The following is a 20,917-nucleotide window of genomic DNA, read 5'->3' on the forward strand; positions in this document are numbered from 1 at the left end:
TGCCGGGTCTCCGCTGGAGAGAAGATGACTAAGAGCCCGATTCCTGGATGGCGCTCCATTAGAGCAGCCCTCCAGCGAGCCAGGGAGCAGCAGCCCAACCAGGGCTGGGACATCACTCTCTGCCGCTGCTGCCGGCTCGATGCAAACCAAGATGTGCTGGGCTCTCTTTGCCCGCTCCCTTGCGGAAGTCTATCAGTAAATATTGCTTAAGGAAGCCCTAATTGCCATGCACGGTCCAATTAAGGACAGCCAAAAGGCAAAGATACTCCGGCAGCTCTTCCCAGGCCAGCACGGGGATGGGGGGGGGGATGTGTGTCTATTTTTTAAAATATAAATGCAACTCGAATATAAAAATTATTTACATTCCCCAGCGAAGCTGCCAACCAGTTTTTAACGGCAAGCTAACGGCAGGGCTCTCCCTCTCCCTGGCTTTTTCTCGCTGATAAAGGGCTATAAACCAGGCTGACACATTCCTAATAACCTTTTCTCCCTCCCCTCCCTTCCCCTTGGGGGCTCTTGTTTCAGACTTTCACTCACATGTTGGGCAGGATAATTTTTTTATTATTCTGCCATTAGCAGGGAAGAGAGAGTTTGATGGGAGGAAATAAAACGTCAAATGGTTTCAAGAAGGGGGAGGGCCTGAGATCCCAAGAACTTTTCTTCTGCAGTTTCAGGAACAGCTGGGAAGGGGCCCCCCAGCGGAGGCTGAACCCATCCAAGATGGAGGGCGTCGGAGAGGCAGAGCTGAAAGGGGGCTTCCCATTTGGAACAGAAAGCCAGACAGCCAGAGGGAAGCTTCCCACTGCAAGCCTAGGACGGGAAGGCTGAAGAGGAATGTGGAACGTGGCTCACCCGAGTTGGGAAGGGTCAGAGCTCGGGATGTCAGAGTGAGAAGGAACCCGAGCATCGAGGATGCTGAGCTAAAAGGAAACATTAGCACCTGGAAGACGGAGAGGAGGACAACACAGAGAGGAGGACGGCGCGGGACTTCCCGAGCATCCTCTGTGAACTCACTGGCAGCTTCAACACAGGACACTCCAACCCACTCATTTTTCAGATGAGGAAATGACAGCGCAGAGATGGAAAAGGGGCTCTCCCAGATGCCTCCGGGGGACCAACGACAGAGCAGGGGCTTGGACCTGGCTCTTCTGGTTCCAAGTTCAAACCCAGCTTTTAGTGCTTTCTTTCCTCTGCTTCATTCATTCATTTGGTCCCCCAAGAAGGGAGGCAGGAGAGATCGTTGGCAGGCGTTGCGTGGGTCCTCTGCTGGGCTTCGCCCTATGGTTGGTAGATTAGTCAGGAGGGCATGAGAATTCTGCCAGCCCCCAGGACGATCGCTAAAAGAGAGAATGGATTTTTTTAAAGACATAAGCCTGCTGGGCTGTGGACTTCAGCTCCACCATGATGGGGCTGGAGGTAAGAACCTAGAGTCTGGTCAGGGGATACGATGGGGTGAAAGAGGAGTGAGTGGCACCCAACAACAATCACAGCAGCATAAATTCAGAGCTGGAAGGAGCCCCTGAGGTGGCCTAGTCTTATCTCCTCCTTTTATAAAACCCAGAGGAGACAGGTCATGAGTGGCAGATCAGGTCCTTTGACTCTGAACCCAACATTCTCTCACTGTTCCCCTGTGGGGCTCCTCTTGTCTCCTGAATTATGGAGATCCCCAAGAAGAAAGGGAGAAAAGCGGGACATCTAGAGCACCCCACTACATACCAGGCATTGCAGTGAGGGCTTTGCAAACATGATCTCACGCACAACAACCCTGGGAGGGACAAGGTGTTGCTATTCTCTACAGATTAGGAAATGGAGGCAGACAGAGGTTTAAATGACTTGTCCAGAGATGTACCACATTTGAGATGGGATTTGAACTCAGGTCTTTCTGAGTCCAGGCCTAGCACATTGACATCGAGTGACCAATTTCTCATAAGTAAGCAAGATAAAGACATCCCCCCTCTTAGGGGAGGATGCTCAGCCATTGAAGTCATGCCCAATTCTGCATGATCCCATGGGGGGGGTTTCTTGACAAAGATACTGAAGTGGTTGGCCATTTCCTTCGGCAATTTATTTTATAGTTGAGCAAACTGAGGCAAACAGGGTTAAGCGAATTGCCTAGAGTCACCTCTGAGGCTAAACTTGAACTCAGGAAGATGAGTTTTCCTGACTTGGGACTTCCACTTCACCACTCAGCTGCCCATCCTAGAAAAGGAAAGATTGCCCAAAATGACTGCTCAAGGGGAGGGGAAGCTTGGTTTTCCCAGAGATATAGCTGGGGCAGAGCCTTGGGGAGGGAGAAGAACAAGGGCACGGCTCTTCCCAGACCCCACAGCCTTTCTGATCCCTCACTGGGCTGGGATGGTGAGTTCATTCCCTCTGTGAGTCATTGGCTTCCCTCTGTCCCAGGGCCATACATTGATCTTTAATCCCAAACAGAGATTAAACCATAATCCTGCAAGGCCTTTGTGCCAGGAGCTAAGTGACCCCCTCCAAGCAGAGACACAGGTGAGCGAATGCCAATGAGTCAGGGTAGTTGACCCATCCTGGAACGCACGGCTTGTTGGCCATTGGTCCAGAGAGTCATCTTCCTGCAAGAAACCCACCGCCATCTTTGGCAAGGAAGCTCCTGAGGCATGGAGATACCTGGGGCCATTAGCTGGAGGTTCCCCTTATTGGGCATCTTCCCACCTTCAAAGAGAACTTCAGCAGAACTCGTCTGATGGGTTCTTGTGGCAGTAAATCTCCCTGAGCAGCTCCTGCGTGCCTAGCCTGAGCTGGGCATGGTGGGAGATGAAAGTGTGACATTACATAGCTTTAAACAAGCCACATATCCCTCTCCAGCCCCATCAATAAAATAGGAGGGTCCCTCTAAGATCTTGTAGTCCCTCCCCTCAGGGATCTTCCAGAGGGGTCACAGAACCGTAGGGTCCCCGCTCTAGAGCTACAAGGAAAAATGGAGGCATCTGGCCCATTTTGCAGATGTAAGTATATAAGACTGGATTTGAACTCACATCTTCTTGACTCCGAGTCCAGCATTCTCTAAACTACACCCCTTGGATGCCCTAAAGTCAGTCAGTTAACTGCTTCAAGCCTCCATTTCCTCTGGAAGGAATTCCAAATTCCTCTCAGAATCTAAAAATCCTTCTAGTTCTAAATCCTATAATCCTATCTCCCTCCCTCCCACCTCCATCCAACTCCCATGGACTTCTCCACAGTCCCCCTTGCATTTGGGCTCTGGACCCCAGCTACCAGATCTGTGGCTTCTCCCCATTACCAGCCACATGGAAAAACAGGGGCTTGGAGGCATGATTTATTTCAGACCAACAATGGGACTTGGGCCATTCCCGCCACTCACCCAGATCTGGGATAGGCAAGAGCTGGAAGGTCCCTGCATCCCTGGGACCACCAGACTTAAGTGGAGGGAAGCAGAGGCCGGGAGTGGGACACAGAAAACGCAGCCACTTGCAGGGGAATCGATGGCAGTCAGGGGAGCCCTGCCCCCCCTGCAATTCATGCATCAGCCAAATGGCAAGTATATTAAAGCGCCCAGGACAGGCGCTATTGATGGAGCTCCGTTTCCAGGAGTCCCAGGTGTGGCCACCTGGAGGCCCGTGCCGAGGAGAGGGATGATAAAAGGATATGAGTGTTTGAAAAGACACCGAGGACTAGCCATAAATTCTAATAATCCATATTTCTCACAAGGAATAGCTATTGACTCCAAAACAAAGAAGCCGGCGTCATCATGTAACAAGCGTCAGGTGGGAGTGAGAGCAGCAGGAATTCAATTTGCTCTTGCCATAGATCAACGGGCCATGGAAGGGGTGAGCAGCGACGGCAACAGAGGTTCACGCTCGCTGAGTGGCTGAGGCCAGTTATGCCACGTGAACTGGAGAGATTGACCCTAGACCTTCGCCCCACTGCTCACTAATGAAGAATAGGAGCCGAGAAGGCTCCTGAGGGCAGAGAGGACCAAAGCTCAACCTGGCCAGATGGCCCCTTAAGCCCCAAAGAGGAGTAGGATGGGTGAGGGCACCCAAGAGGACCCAAACTGACAGCCCCCTTTCTGGAGCATTCCATTCTAGACAAATGGGGGGGGGTCACACAAAAAGGGGAGGGGAGATTCAAGAAAGACCCAGCACAATTCTGGGGTCATCTGAGGCTTTACTCCTATAATATTCCTAGTTAAAGAGGTGTAAGAAGCTAGAAGTCTCTTACATGGGGACAGATTTGTTCCGCAGAATCCCAGAAATGTAGAACTGGAAAGGGTCTCCAGCTAGCACTCTAGAGGTTTGCAAAGGGCTTTACAGAGGTAGGTGATAGTATTATTATTCCCATTTTACAGATGAGAAAACTGAGACTGAGAGAAATTAAGTAACATGCCCAGAGTCACACGGTTAGTAAATGTTTGAGACAAATGTTTGAACTTAGGTCTTCCTAACACTCTAGCTTCTACTAGCTGCAGAATCTCTTCTACTTTCGCTCTTCCAAAAAAGTTCTGGTGATGAGGAGCTCACTACCTTTCAGGGAATCCACAGTATATGTTTACTTTACTCTGGTTCTAAGACAGGCTTTGCTTTTATTTCCCCCCTCCCCAACCTTCCTATTGAGTGAAAACTGCTTCTCTGTAACCTTGGCTTCCTAGCTGTCATTAACTCCAGGCGTCATCCCTTCCTGCCTAAATCTGAACAGGCAGCCTATCTATACCAGCCAGTTGTTGTTGAGTCATCTGCAGCCATGTCTGACTCTTCGTGACCCCATCTGGGGTTTTCTTGGCAAAGATGCTGGAGTGGTTTGTCATTTCCTTCTTTGGCTCATTTTATAGATGAGGAAACTGAGGTAAACAAGGTGAAGGGACAGTAAGTGTCTGATGCTAGATTTGAACTCGGGAAGATGAGCTTTCCTGACTCCAAGCCTGGGGTTCCATTCACTATAGCACCTAGCTGCCCATCCAGGCCATCCTCAAGGACCTCCCTTAACAGAACACTGACCCACCACCTCTCTGGGCAGTCCATTTTGCTTTGAAACCATTCTAATGATCAAGTCAGCATTCCTCACCAAGACCAGCTCTCTTCCCTGCATCTTCTCCATATTGGTCCCTAGCTCTGCCTCCTCCCCTCATTCTGGGGCCATCATGTTGGCCTCAAGGTTCTAAGGTGCCCTCAAACCCCCCAGCTCTGCTGGGGCTGAGTCTTGAGGTTTAACTTCTCTGTCATCTATGTTCCTGAAGATCCTGCCAGGAAAGCACCCATGTGGCAGCCCAGTGCCCACCAAAGGACCTCCTCCAAGAGGCAAACATGGCAGCCACAACACTGTTTCATCCAGCCTGTGGGTGCTTGTCCACCAGCACAGACACCTCTTTTTAGCCCCAGACCTCTATCCTCTAAGCACGCTCAGCTCCTTAGGGAGTGAGGTCAAAGGAGAGGGGGGAGGCAGGGTCATGAAAGCTGGGAGGGAAATCAAAGGGAAGCCAAGCCAGCCCTTCAGAGGCAGAATGAGGTGGTGGGCTTCATGGGATGGTCACAAAACCCTATTTGCCCCCAAATATCTGTCTTCCTCTGAAAGGGCACTGTTTCCAGAATACCCCTTTTTAAATTCAGATGGCATAATAAATATAAAATACTTTATAAGCTTTAAAGCAAAATACAAGGGCAACTAGATGGCTCTGGATAGAGAGCCAGGAACAGAGATAGGAGGTCCTGGGTTCCCTCAGATACTTCCTAGCTGTGTGACCTTGGGCAAGTCACTTAATCCCACTTGTTTTGACCATACTGCTCTCCTGCCTTGGAACCAATACTTAGTGTCAATTTTAATAGTTGAATAGTTTTAATAATAATAGTATTTAGGAAGCAGCTAGGTAGTATAGTGGATAGAGAGCCAGGCCTGGAGATTGAAGGTCTTGGATTCAAATCTGGCCTTACTTCCTATCTGTGTGACCCTGGGCAAGTCACTTAACCCCCAATTACCTAGCCTTTATTCCTCTTCTGTCTTCAAACCAATACTTAGTATTGATTCTAAGATGAAAGGTAAGCTTTTTAAAAAGGGAATATACAAATGTCATCATTATGATGTGTACATCTATGTCTGGAAGATGAGTAGAAGGAGTCATGACAGCCGCTAGCTGGCCAAACTTGGTGCTTTCATAGCTCATCCATCTAACCCAAATCTATACCAGAGTTCATCACTGGATCATGCGAGACTCTCTGTGTGGGGGCCCTAATCCCCTCCACATCTCTGACAAGTGGTCCATCATCCAGGCTCTGCTTACAGATGTCTGGGGAGGGGAATCTCCAGCCCCCCTCCCCTGCTCCTTCCTAGCCCCACACCTTTGGAATGTGCTCATTCCATTCTTGGCCAGCTTGCATCCTTAGAAAGTGTTTTCCTGACATCTACCCCAGACTGGCTTCTTTGCATCTTCCATTATTATTATTGGATCAGGGGTCAAACAGCAGGTCTGATTCCCTCCTCCACGTTAAACCCTGACAGAGAGCCATCACAACCTCTCATCCCCGGGTCCTTCATTTGATCCTTATATGGCATGAACTTGGGTTCCTTCAAGACCCTGGTTGCCCCCCCCCCCGTGGACGCACTCCAGCACAACAGTGTCCTTACAAAAATGTGGCCTCCAGGACCCCATGCTGCAGTGTTACAATAGCATTTTTCACCTGACTGCACTACCTGAACTTCTTCATGCCCCAGGAACCCCTTCATCCTATGCCTTCTGCCCCGGAGCGCCTCTCTCCCTCTTATTGGAGGATGAAAGGTTCCAGAAAGAACCTCTATTTAAGGAGGGCACCAGGCCAGCCATCTCTTCATTTCCCACCTGGCTTCACTCCTCCAGAGGTCATTCTGCACTCCCCCCTCCAGGTGTCCTTCCTTCCCTCCTCCCACAGCTTTCCTGAACCCTTTTGTGTATCATCTACCCTCACTGGGGTGCACAGGGAGGACTTGCACCTCTGGTGTGAGGATCTGCCAAGCCCTTTTCAGGGATGCTGTCCAACTTGGTGCCTACCTGCCACCCAACTCTCACCTGTGGCCCCAAGAAGCTGGAGATGGGGCAATGGCCCTAGCTGGGTGAATCAGCTCAGCAGGCTGGCTAAACCAGGGGGAGAGTGACAGATCTCAAACCTGAGTTAGGGGGTGTCTATCCCAAGCCTGTGAAGACTCCCCCTGGCAGAAGGGGCAAATGAGGACAATTTGTTCCAACAGCCATGAAGGTGGCAACAAGGAGTGCTTAAAGCTTGGTCAGACATGGAAAATACCAAGGTCACCCACCTGGCATCTTGACCATTGTCTTGCCACTGGACTGCAATGATTCTGGAAGAGAGGGGGAGGCTGACAATTTGCTGTAAGCTCCTCAAGGGAAGGGACTATCTTTAGCCTTCCTTCCTATGCCCAGGCTTAGTACAGTGCCTGCCACATAGGAGTCACTAACTAAATGTTTGTTGACTGACTCTGACCAGGACCAGAAGGCCATAAGACCATCCCCTCCCCTGTTCAGAATTCAGTACCTCTCTTGGTACAGCCTTACATCCAGGAGCTTTCTCAGCCATGTTTCTGTCAATGGAGGTTCAGGAGGCTTCCAGTTCACTGAAACCTTCCAACCTCACCATTCTTTAGAAGGTAAGGATCCCTTGAAAACAAGGACTGACACGTTCTTTTCATTAATATCTTCTTCCCCAGCACACAGTTCTTGGCACACAGGAGGCACCTAAGAAATGCCTGTTGAATGATGGGATCGCTCACCCCAACTTACTTCTCATCCTACCAGAAGTCACTTATTGAACCCCTTTAACGTCCCTCTTTGATCTTGTTTCCTCTTCTACTATTCTTTGGAACTAATACACAGTATTAATTCTAAAATGGAAGGATTAGGGTTAAGAGGGGGGAAACTGTCAGCCTGAGACACATTCTAGCCTTGTGACCCTGGGCAAGTCATTTTACTCCCATTGCCTAGCTCTTACTGTTCTTCTACCTTGGAACCAATGCACAGTATTGATTCTAAGACAGAAGATAAGGGTTTGGGAAAACAACAGAATTATGTGACCCTGGGCAAGTCATTCTATCTCCCAGGAACCTATTGATAAACCCAGTAGGCAGGTCTACAGCTGGTTGCTTCCAGCTCCCACATTCTGTCTGGCAGGTGGCAGGGGTCCCTCCCAATCACCAGAGCTCTCGGCATGCCCAAGTTCACCAGGCTCTGCTCTGTTTCCAGTTCGCTCCACCATTTCAGTAAGAGCTCTCCCATCCCCCTTCCCTCTTCCTTTTTTTCTTCTTCCTGTAAAACACAGGCTTTCACGGATTTTCTCCCCTAAATTGCTCAGCCTTCGCAGGTCAACCAAAGAGTGGCGAATCGGTGAAAGAAACACCCCCGCCCCCACCCGCTCAGCGTCTCCCCCCCCCCACATCCCCCCCAGGCTCGGTAGCCCCCTCCTTCTCACGGCTCAGAATCTCTTCATCAAAGTGACAATCTGTCTCTCCCAGGGAGGGAACTGCGGGCAGACTTTGAGCAGAGGCAGCTCTCAGAGAGCCCAGCTTTGATGTTGGATTTAACCTAGAACTTCAATACTTTCCCCACCCCCAACCCTTTCTTCCTCCTCCCTTCCCCCTCCTCAGCAGCTCCTCCATCTCCCTCTCCTTCCCTGCCACCCAGGGCTCACGCTAAGCCCCCATCCCCAGAAGCGCATCCTTCCCGCCTGCCTGTCCCTCTATGGACAGCGCCTCTCCCATTTGATCATTTCCAAGGTGCTTTCCCATCTGTTCTTTCATTTAACCTCACCACACGACTGTGGAGTCAAGAGACAGGCTTAGTATCTTCAGCTGCCCCACCCCACCCAGCCTCGCCCCCAGAAATCAGAAATCAGAGAAGGGGAGTGATTTGCCCGATGTCACACAGCATGCTAGGGCAGAGAACCCGGGACTCCCAGGGTTCTTTTCTAGAGTCCAAATTCCCCAAGTCTACAATGCTCCCTCACATCCCCCTTCTGCTTACACTCAGGATGTGCAAAACACGACAAAGGAAAGCATGTAGTTCCCAGAACTCCACATGCGTTCACAAATATCTCACACACATTCAGAGAAAGAATCCTTACAACTCTCCAACCTGGATCCAAAAAGAAGTCTGCCTCCATCCTCATTAGAGCCCACAATGCCTGCCAGTCTGCCTCTCTGTGCCCACGTTGTCTGGGATCCCCCCCCCTCTATCTGTCTCTGCCCAATTCTGTTTGTCTGAATCTACCTTGGTCTACCAGAACTCCCACTGTGCCCACTTCTGTTTGCCTCTGCCTCCTTCTTTCTGTCTCTACTCATCCCTGCCTATCTACATTGGCCTCTGCCTATCTCTCCCATCTCACCCAACATAAGGCTGGACTCATGAAGCACTCAGGAAATGTTTCTGGGTTGCTTGGCTGGTGATAATTGTCATCAGTGGATAGCTTGGAACTTTGAGTTAGGAAGAGTGAAGTTTAAATTAAAGGACACTAGCTCTGTGCCAGTTGGATAAGTCACTTAGCTGTTGTCCACCTCAGTTTCCTCATCTAGAAAATGGGGAGAATAATAATACCACCAGCTTCCCAAGGCTTTTGTGAGAATATAATTAGGCAATATTTGTAAAACATTAAGCACTGTTCCTGATAGTGGGAACACAATAAGTACTTTTTAATTTTTAAATCAGGATTCAAAATGGCAAAGGATCTAGGCAGATAGGTCTCAGTCCATCACAGGAATGCAATGAGGGCTGCTTTGGGGTCAGAGGACTTGGATACACATCTCAACTCTGCCACTTACTACCTTGAGACTTTGGGCAAATCATGTACCCTCTCTGGGTCTCCGTTTCCTCTTTTGTAGAATAAGGTGCTTGGGCAAGAAAATCCCTAAGGTCCCTCTCATCTCTAAATCCTGCAACTCCCCCCCTTGCCATTAAAAGAAGTGACTTGGTTACTAATAGTTTTGTCTCAGTGGAAAGGGTGTAGGCTCTGCAGTCACAGGATAGGGGTCCAAATATCTACTCTGCTATCTACTTCTGGAGTGCTTTGAACAAGTAATTAAAACTTTCTGGGGCTCGGTTTCCCTCTCTTTAAAATGGGGGTGTTGGACTAGATGGCCTCTGAGGTCCCTTCCAGGTTTAGGTTTTTCATCATAGCCACCCCCACCCACCCACCCACCCAAGCCCTTGTCTTGTCCACGCTAGTCTCAACTAGCAAAGAAGGCGATAAGAACCAACACAGAATCAGACTTGGGAACCAGACCTTGCCCCCATCAGGACTAGGTTTGGAATCTGAGACAAGTGTGACCTCTCCAAGGTCCTGTCAATCTTCAGAAGTCAGGTCACAGGAATTTTAGTCCTGGCTCCTCTCCTAAACTTCCGTGTGATTTTAGCCCCTGGGTGGGTCTCAGTTTCCTCATCAGTCTATAAAATGAACAAAACAACCCTAAGGTTCCACTTTCCACTTGAACAGTCTATGAAGCACTGAATCCACAAGTCTAGTCTTAACTTGCATTCAGTGATCTCCTGAAGTTCCTCTGAGTCCTATGTTCTCTGATTCCTTGCCACCTCCCAACATCAGAGAGCTCAGGGCTGGGGACAGGCATTGTTCCAAAGAAAGGAGCAGGGGAGCAACAGCAGCTGTCAGGCTGAGCTGCAGCTTGGGGGATCCCCTTGTACCTCCCCCCTCCAAGTCTGTGCCAGGTGACTGCCCTGGGGGCCTCCCCTTCCAGCCTCACACATCCCCTACAAGGTCTGATGCATATTTAGAGGAGATGGGTGGCTTCCTCCTCTCCCCACCCCACCAAAATCAAGGAATAATCCCCAAGCTTCTAACCCGGAGCAGCAATTAAGGGCAGAGACAGACAGACAGGCGAGGCCCTCCAGTGTTTGCATGATGATTAGGGCTGATAGATTCCCCTTCCTCCCCTTCTGGGGACAGCATTTAATTGGAAATCAGATAAACAGGCAGAGAGACTGGGAGGAAGGAGAGGGGAGGAGAAGGTAAGAGAGGAAGCCAGATTTCCTCAAGCCCAGAGTTGGCTTCAGATAAACTCCCCTCTCACTCCCAAGATATGCAGCCTGAGGGGGCATCAACAAAAGCAGTGGCCGGAGCAGCTGAGAATGCCACTGTACTCTGCCCTGGTCATTAGACTAAGAACCAGAGGGGACCTTGGAGGTGTGACCTTAGAGGGTCACCCTCTATATTTGCAGATGAAGGAATAGAGGTTCACAGGAAAGAAGGACCTTGGAATTATAGATTTAGGGCTTAAGGGGGCTTCAGTTAGAGGTCATCAAGTCCAATCACTTCATTTTACAGAAAAGGAAACTGAGGCCCAGAGAGATAGGTGGTTTGCCCAGGACCTCATAACTAATCAATGTCTGAGGCAGGATTTGATCTCAAGGTCACCCCAGTAGTATGGAGCAGAGTTAGGATTCAAACCCAGGTCCAATGACCCCAAATCTAGGGCTCTGCCCACTGCCACAACTCTACATGTAGATGGTTGTCTTGGAGATGATGGATGTCACACTTTAGGAAGGACAGAGACAATCTCAAGCCAGCATGGGCTCAATGTGTTCAATGAGACAGAAACTATGTACCTATAATGATCTGTATAACTCCTGCCCCAATGCCCATTGGTATGGTTTTGTGCTTATTCTCATTTTTCAGTCATGTCTAACTCTTTGTGACCCCATTTGGAGTTTTCTAAGCAGTACTTAGCCAATTCTTTGTCCAGCTCTTTTTGCAGTTGAGGAAACTGAGGCCAGTAAGGTTAAGTTACTTGCCCAGGGTCACACAGCTAAGATACTGGAGTGGTTTGCTATTTCCTTCTCCAACTCATTTTATAACTGAGGAAACTGAGGCAAACAGGATGAAGTGAATTGCCCAGGGTCATACAGGTAGTCAAATCTAGGTGAAATTTGAGCTCAGGTCTTCCTGACTCCAGATATGGCACTCCTGGCTACCCTATCAATATGGGACTTTTCCCTTATTGGTGGAGATAAATGCCTTAGTGAGAGGACAGGGATTATTTCTGTAAGAGGCAGAGATCCTTAAGCTTGGCTCCAGAAAAAAAGTTGGGAAATACACATGGTTCCCTACTTTCACACAGAGCTGGGCACTGGAAAGGGGTGGTATGGGTGTGTCATAATGGAAATGGATTGTTTGGTTTCCTAAATTGCTTTCCCCCTGGCTCTTTCCCTTTTAAATCTTTGCTATAGGAGATGGCTACCTAGGTAGGGGAGGAGGAAGGGAATATATTCCAAAATGAAAACGAGATAAAAAATGTTTTTAAGATTTTTTTAAATAGTCTGTAGGGAGCCTAGTTGATAAAATGTGCCCAACCTGGAGTCAAGAAAACTCATCTTCTGAAGTTCAAATCTAGTCTCAGACACTTCCCAGCTGTGTGACCCTGGGCAAGTCACTTAACCACCCTTGCCTAGCCCTTACCCCTCTTCTGCCTTGGAACTAATACACAGTGTGGATTCTAAGACAGAAGGTCAGGATTTTTAAAAAAAGAACTTTCTCAAGGTTACACAGAGAGTAGGAGGCAGAGGGCAAATTTAAACCCAGTTCTTCTGGCTCCAAATTCAGGATTCTTTCCTTTGTCCCACTGCTTCTCCAAGACTCAGTTTCTTCACCTATGAAATGATAATATCATAATTCCCCACCTCACATGATTGTTGTGAACAAAACCGTTAAAAACTTCAAGTGTTCCAAAAATATGCCCCTTCAAGGATCTAAAGGGCCACAAGGTGGCCCAGGGTTTAGACTGGTTCTGTTTGACCTCAGAGGATGAAGCCAAAGTAATGGGATAATAAGCAGAGCTGACATTTACCTAGAACTTTAATGTTTACAAGGTACTTTCCTTCCATTATCTCATTCAATCCTTACGACACCATCCATACAACTCAAGGTAGACACAAGTATTATGACCACCATATTACAGATGTCGAAATGAGCTCAGAGAAGTAACATCAATTTGCCCAAAGTTAATAGTGAGTCAGACTCAGAGGATGTGCCCCCCCCCAAACTATTCTAATTCCAAGTAAGTCCAGAACTCTTGTCATGCTACCTCTAGAAGCTGTGAGTTTCTGGCCTGGAGTCAAGAGGTCCTGGGTTCAAATCTGATCTCAGACACTTCTTAGCTGTGTGACCCCAGATAAGTCATTTTACCCCAATTCCCTAGCCTTTACCACTCTTCTGCCTTAAGACCAAAGCTTAATATTAATATAAGCCATTCAGTCAGTCAACAAGCATTTATTAAGGATTAATCATATGCCAGGTAATAAAAGATAAAAACAGTCCTGGCCCTTGATGAGCCTAATTAAAGGTCTCTTGGTCAAGTACAGATGGGTCTAGGTAGCCTATGATGTTCCTTCTAGCTTAGCCTGTAGGATTTTGATTCTGTGACACTCCCCAACCCCATTTCTGTAAAAAGAAAACAGAGGTAGAGAGACAAGAGTAAGGTCATGGTGATTTTGCTACAGGGAAGGAGATTCTGTTTCTGTTCAAAAGAGTCAGTGTCACTGGAATAAAAGAAAGAACACCAGTGTTGGAGGAAAGACCTGCATTCAAGTCTTGTCTCTGACATTTACTATATAATCCTAGACAAGTCACTTAAGTCTTTTAAACTCCATTTTTCTCATCTGCAAAATAGGGATGATAAGATGTGTGGTACCTACTTCATGGAGTTTTAGGGGAAGATCAAAGGAGCTGTGTGTTAGGTCTTGTTTAAATGTCAGATATTACAATTTCCACTGTTTCTCTAGGCCTCGATTTCCCCATCTGTAAAATGAAGAATTCAGACTAGATCAGGAATTCTTAACCAGGTATCTGTGAGTTTATGAAAGGTTTTCTTCTTTTATTTTTTGAAATAATTGATTTCAATATAATTGAATTATATCTCACTATAATTGGTTTCCCTTATAATTCCTTTGTAATTTTTTATGTGCTTTTATGAACATTAGATTTTATTTTATACAATTACGAACATGATTTTTGAAGAGGAGTCTGGACTTTGCAAGACTACCAACATGGTCCAGGACTCAAAAAAGGTGAAGAATCCCTGTCTCCAAGGCCCCTTACAACTCTGACCTTCCATATTCTGTGTTTAAAGTTCTGAAGAATTATGTTCTCTGTTGTAGAGCAAAGAGTAAATGTTTCTTTAACCCATGTGGTCTTAATCCCAGCACTATCACTTGCATAGTCTTTGATTTTGGCAATGACAGCTTGCTGATGTTCACTAAGGAAAATAATTGTAATTATTTTTGTAAATATGCTTTATACAATGAAATGTATGTTTGGCCTCAGACATTTGTAATATATGTGTGTATGTATATAAATATATACTTAAAAGTTCAAACAGTGAAAAAAACTCTTGGAGCCTCAATTTTCCTTTTCTGTCAAATGGAAAGAATATCACCTGCCTGGATGAATCCATAGGGGTCATTGTAGGAATCAGCTGAGGTAACAGATAAGTGAGTGCCTTGAGAAATTGTGGAAGAACAAGGCAAGCATTACATTTGATCAGCACCCTGATTTGGACAGCTCCCAGACTTCACAAAATGTTGCCATTAGGAGGCAAAATGGCAGAGGAAAGAACACCTCACTCTGCAAGTCTGGCATTTGCTCCAGAATCCCAGAATTACCTGAGTGATTAGCTCTCCCATTGCCTGGATGACCCTGGCACATTTCAAACACTGAGATGGACTGTGTGTCATAACTTAGTGGAAAGAAAGTGGGACAATGTTTGTTTTTTTTTTAAATATCATTAAAACATTAAAAAAGAGAGATTTCACCTTCCATCTTAGAATCAGTATTGGGTATTGGTTCTAAGGAAGAAGAGCAGTAAGGGCTAGGCAGTGGGGGGTTAAGTGACTCACCCAGGGTCACACAGCTAGGAAGTGTCTGAGGCCACATTTGAACCCAAGAGCTCCCATCTCTAGGCCTGGCTCTCAATCTACTGGACCACCCAGCTGCCCAATTTAAACATTTTAAAATAAAGTGTTTCATAAACCTTTTAGGGGGAAAAGTGGTTAAAAACTTGGAACTGGAAGTCAAAAGACTTGGGGTTTAGAATTGAATTTACTATGTGACCTTGGAGAAGTCATCTTCCTCCTTATGTGCCTTGGTTTCCTCATTTGCAAAGTAAAGAGGCTGGAAGGAGGGCTTCCTAGATCCTTTTCTGTTCTGAGATTCTGAGTTATTCAAGGAATAAGCATTTATTAAGTAAATATTGTGTGTTGTACACTGTGCTAAGACCTTTACAAATATTGTCTCATTTGATCTTCACAACAACCCTTCAAGATAAGTGCTGTTATTATCCTCATTTTACAGGTGGGAAAAACTGAGACAAAGGCTAAGTAACATGCCCAGAGTCACTCAGCTAGCATGTGTCAAGAGGCTGGATTTGAACCCAAGTCTTCCTCACAGAAGGTCCAGCATGCCAACCACTGCTCTATCCAAGTGCATATCTACAAATACAAAAAAAATGAAACACAATTCAAAAACCTTACATCAAGTCTTGTGAAATTTTCAAAGATGTTTCACACTTGATCTTCAAATAAAGCTGTGGATAAGTAAAACAGTTATCATTATCATCCCCATTTTAGAGGTAAAGAAACTGAGACCCAGAGTTCCAACTACATCTCTGGTCTCTTCACTGCTCGTTCAGTGCTCTTTCCCCCATATCCTTTCCCAGATGAACGTTCTAAAGAAGTTGGGGTTCCCTATGAACTGGGTATGAGTCTGCAGAAGATAAATAATTGATATAATGATGTCATCATAGAGAAGATGCCAAAAATCTTCATTGACACCTTTGACTGTGAACCTGTGCCACCTCCCACCCCCATTTCATGGAATCAGGAGGGTTTTTCCACCTTCTCTCTCCTGCACCAGTTGTTTTCTTGGCTCTACATGTCCCTGGCAGAAGCATAAACATAGCATACTCCATTGTTGTTGTTCAGTCATGTCTGACTCTTCACAACCACATTGGGGGTTTCCTTGGCAGATACTGGAGCGGTTGGCCATTTCCTTCTATAGCTCATTTTACAGATGAGGAAACTGAGGCAACAGGATTAAGTGACTTGCCCAAGGTCACACGACTAGTAAGTATCTGAGGTCAAATTTGAACTTAAGAGAATGAGTCTTCCTGACTCCATGCCCAGCACTCTATGCTCTGCCCTACTTAGCTGGTCCATAATCCTTTCAGGTCACTACAAAATTCCACTTGTCCCCAAGAGAGATCCTCCTCAGTCTCATCATTCCTGAGGCTATCTCCCTAGTTGGCCCCATCTTGCAAATGATCTAGGTCTTCCTCAAATGGGGCTTTTCCCATTAATGAGGAGCTTCCACCTTTTCTCCTGAGTTCACTTTCGATTGGTGATCAGTACATTCTTGCCAGAACTCTGGTGCCCATAGAAGCTGCCCTCAGACACTGTCCAGCACAGGGTCTTGGGCAAAACTCCCTTTGCCAATGAGTGCTCTTCTTTCAGTCCCCTCTCTCCTTTTCCCAGCGATCAGCCTTCAGATTCCTCCCCATCTTGCTGATTCCTTTCTGTGGCATCCTTTATCCCTACATCCCCAGAGGCAGGGAACAGGATCCCAGAGAAGGAAGAAATAAGAGCCCCAGAGAACTCCTGGATACCCTCCCAACTTCATCCTTCTTCCTTCCCCTCACACACTTTTCTGACCTGTTTTATTACTGCGTTATTATTTATTCCCTTAAAACCATAAAATCTATTCCTCCTTCCGGCACATCAGCTATAAATTTATTAAAGCAGAGAAGATGGCACACCCTCCTCCGGCCTTATTTCTCTGATTTAATCTAAACCAGCCCCTCATCCTGCATTGCCCGATCTGATTTCTATCTCCATGCTCGTGACCTGACTTGGATCTGAGACCAGACCAGTTTCTACTGCTAAGTTCCTCCCTTTTCTCTTCTCCTTCCTCATATTCTTTGTCCTTCAAGACAGTGTTTCCTCTGGTTGAGGATCAAGAGTGTTCAGGGCCCTTAATTCACTTTTGGAGGCAAGAAAGTGATCATTTCTTCCCATTTTACATATGGAATCACTGAGGTCCAATGTGTAGGCAAAGGCCAAGTCAGTAAGGGAAGTCAGGTCATGCTATTCCTGAATGTAGTCAGATTATACTGGAGAGCTGGGGTAAGAATCTCAAAGGGATTGTTTCTACTAACCCTAAGAGCCAGTGGTCTTTTAAGCCCACAAGAAACTCCCAGATTAGCCAAGAGAATGAGGTTATGGGATGGAATAAGGGCATCAAGGGGGCAAGATTTTGTGGACAAGATTAACCTTCAGGAGAGAAGAGGAAAACAATTAGGTAGCTCAGTGGATATGGGAGGTCCTGGGTTCAAATCTGGCCTTAGACATTTCCTAACCCTTTCTACTCTTCTGGTGTGAATCCAATGCTTTGTATTGATTCCAAGATGAAAGGTAAGAGTTAAAAAAGAATGAGAGAAGAGGGTTCCAGGATGGAAGCCTTAAAACAAACCTAGAAACTCCAACTGGGTCCAGGTAGCTGAGAGTACAGGCCAGGGGGCCAAGGCTATTAATTCTCAATCACCTGAACTCAGCCTAAGAAAATTCTTTTGGTCAATAATGTGAGGCCTGACTCTGGTCACTCACTGGGTCCTAAGTTTTAATGCCAGCAACAGGCTGGCCCCAATGCCCATTACAGACGGGCTACATTCTGAGACTAAAGCCTAGTCCTGGACCACGTTTTGAACCATAACTCAAGTCATGGTCTGAGCCCTAGCTTGAGTCACAGATGGAGCCCTGAGCCCCTAAGCCAGACCCTAATATTCCTCAAAGCCCTTAAACATGACTAAAATTTCTAGCCAAGGTTCAGGGTCAGTAGGTGGCCAAAGAACCCACTGAAGCCAGTTGACTCATTAGCTGACTTTGCCCCCATAGACTCACTTTGGTACAAACCACCCACAGACCTTTAGCATCTAAAAGTGAGTCACTCAGGCACTCAGTGGCAGAGCTGGGCACAGAGCCCACAGAGTTGATTTTTGCCTCTTCATTTGGCCAAGGAGCCTGGTGGGTATGATTCCTTCTCACCACTTTAAGGCTCTCCTCAAAGGCAGAGTCTGTGCCTCCTCTACCAAACTAGGACTTCCCTGAGAGCAGATGCCCCATCTCTTCCATCATGTTGGTGTGTCTCCTTCCAGAGGTCTCTGGCAAGACTCAATCTCCTTAGTTGGGAAAATGGGAACCACCCTGAGTTTGAGTGGAGGACTTTTTCAGTCATTTCCTTGACTGAGTGAGAGCCACAGATCATGCCTACTAACCAAACATCTCCTATGCTACCATTCAATCCCTAACCAATCAATCGATTAATAAATATTTATTAATTGCCAATTTCATGCCAGGCACTGTGCTGGCTCTGAAAAATCCCAAGACAGAAGACTATGACTCCTACTCACAAGGAGATTATGGAGGAGACAACAAATACAATAAAAAGTGAAGCAATAAAAAGCAATTAACAATAAAAGAATGTCTACCCTTTGATCCAGCCATAGCACTGCTGGGTTTGTACCCCAAAGAGATAATAGACAAAAAGACTTGTACAAAAATATTCATAGCTGCGCTCTTGGTGGTGGCCAAAAACTGGAAAACGAGGGGATGCCCATCAATTGGGGAATGGCTGAACAAACTGTGGTATATGTTGGTGATGGAATACTATTGTGCTAAAAGGAATAATAAAGTGGAGGAGTTCCATGGAGACTGGAACAACCTCCAGGAAGTGATGCAGAGCGAGAGGAGCAGAACCAGGAAAACATTGTACACAGAGACCGATACACTGTGGTACAATCGAACGTAATGGAATTCTCCATTAGTGTCAATGCAATGTCCCTGAACAATCTGCAGGGATCTAGGAGAAAAAAACACTATTCATAAGCAGAGGACAAACTGTGGGAGTAGAAACACTGAGGAAAAGCAACTGCCTGAATACAGCGGTTGAGGGGACATGACAGAGGAGAGACTCTAAACAAACACTCTAATGCAAATACTAACAACATGACAATGGGTTCGAATCAAGAACACGTGATACCCAGTGGAATCACGCGTCAGCTATGGGGGGTATGGGGGAAGGAAAAGAAAATGATCTTTGTCTTTAATGAATAATGCATGGAAATGATCAAATAAAATATTATTTTAAAAAATACAAAGCAATTAAATCAGAGAAAGGTACTCATGATCAGGAGATTAGGAGAGACTTCTTATAGAAGGTAGTGCTGGAGCCATTCCTCCAAAAGAAGAGAGGGACTCTCTGAGAAAGTAAAGACAGAGTATACCCCAGTAAAGGGAATGGCTTATTGGACAGCACCAATATAGAAGATGAGATGTCATGTGTAAGCAACAAAGAGAAGTCGCATTGAAAAGTATTGAGTGAGGGAGTGATAATGTTCAATGAGGCTGAAAAGATAGGTAAGGACCAGGTTGTGAAGAATTTTAAAAGCTCAACAGAGGAGTTGATGTGGCAGTTGGGAGGTAATAGGAAGCCACTGGATAGGGAAATCATTGGTCTGATGTGTGCTTAAGGACAATTACTTTGATCTCAGTGGATAAGATGGAGTGGAATGGGCACAAAATTGAGGATGGGAGGTCAGTTAGGAGGCTGTTGTAATAACCTAACTTAAAGGTGATGAAAGTTTGAGTCAAGATAGTAGCTGAGTTCACAGATGTCTCCAAAGTTCATGCTCTGCCCTCCCTTTTAGACCAATACCTTTCTTTTCTAGCTTTACCATCAAAACTTAAGAGATACACAGAGAAGTACACACATAGAATTGTCTTTATGTGACCTTAGGCATGTTATTTACCTTCCCTTGGGCCTCAGTTTCCCAACTGCTAAAAATTGGGGATTGACCTCACTTGCCTCTTCCATCTCTGATGTTCTGACCTTGATTCCAGTCCCTTTATAGCCTTTCTGGAGAAGAGATTTTGACTTGGAGAAGGAAAGAGATCATATGAGGGCATTGGTAAGCCTGGGAGAGTATATCCACAGAGAATCAAGAAAGATGAGGAAGGGAATGGAGACCATTTCACTCCAAGATCAATTGAAGGCTCTGGAAATGATTAGCCTGGAGAAGAAAAAACTTGGTTGGAAGGAGGTGGGTTATACGATGGCTGTCTTCAAGTATTTGTGGGGCTGTCATGTGAAAGAGGGATCCCACCTGTTTTGCTTGGCCCAGGGGGGCAGAAACAAAAGATGAAGGAAAGTTGTTTCAACATAAGGGGAAATTCCCAAACTTCTGGAGCTCTCCAAAAGAGAAGGGAGATGCCTTGGTAGGTAGTGAGTCCCCTGTCAGTGAATGTCTTCAATTAAAAGATTTGAGCTGCCTCAAGGGTAGTGCCCCATTAAGAGCAGTTAAATTAAGACATCTCTAAAGAGTCTTCTGCTCTTAAATTCTCTTCCTCAGATCTCTTCATCTGTCAATTCGTCAGTGAATAAGGATTTAAGCACCTACTAGGAACCCAGTATTGTACTGGGCACTGGGACTGCCAAGGCAAAAATAAGACAGTCCCTGCCCTCAAGCACCTGACATTCTATCAAAGGAAGTGATGCATACATGAGTTGATAAATAGAAAATCTCTGGAAAGGCATTCCAGGATAATCAATGATGAGGCACTAGATAAATTAAGAAAGTCCTCTTGTAGGAGATGCTAAATAAGCTTGAAATAAACAAGGAATTCAACAAGGGAACTCAGGAGGAAGAGCACTCCAGGCAGGGGAGGACAACTGATGAAAAAGCACAGAGGTGGGAAATGAGACAATCATTTTTACTGGAATGAAGAGCATGAAGGGTCCAATGTGCACCAATGTGCAGAAGGGCAAGCTGCAGGTGAGGGGGGAGGCTTTTGCTGGCAAGTAAGAGGTTTGTGTTTCATCCTAGAGGTGATGGAGAGCTATTG

At 46.4% G+C, this 20,917-nt stretch overlaps 1 long non-coding RNA gene across 1 annotated transcript; it reads right to left on the minus strand.

The window, feature by feature from the left end:
- Nucleotides 1–540: 540 nt before the first annotated feature.
- LOC130458775 (uncharacterized) lies at nt 541–3,100 on the minus strand. The gene is made up of 2 exons (XR_008918162.1): nt 3,009–3,100; nt 541–1,337 (listed from the first exon to the last, which is right to left on the minus strand). It is a non-coding gene; the product is annotated as an uncharacterized LOC130458775 (long non-coding RNA).
- Between the last annotated feature and the right edge of the window lie 17,817 nt (nt 3,101–20,917).

This window comes from Monodelphis domestica, chromosome 1, assembly GCF_027887165.1.
Source record: "Monodelphis domestica isolate mMonDom1 chromosome 1, mMonDom1.pri, whole genome shotgun sequence".
Classification (NCBI taxonomy): Eukaryota; Metazoa; Chordata; class Mammalia; order Didelphimorphia; family Didelphidae; genus Monodelphis; species Monodelphis domestica.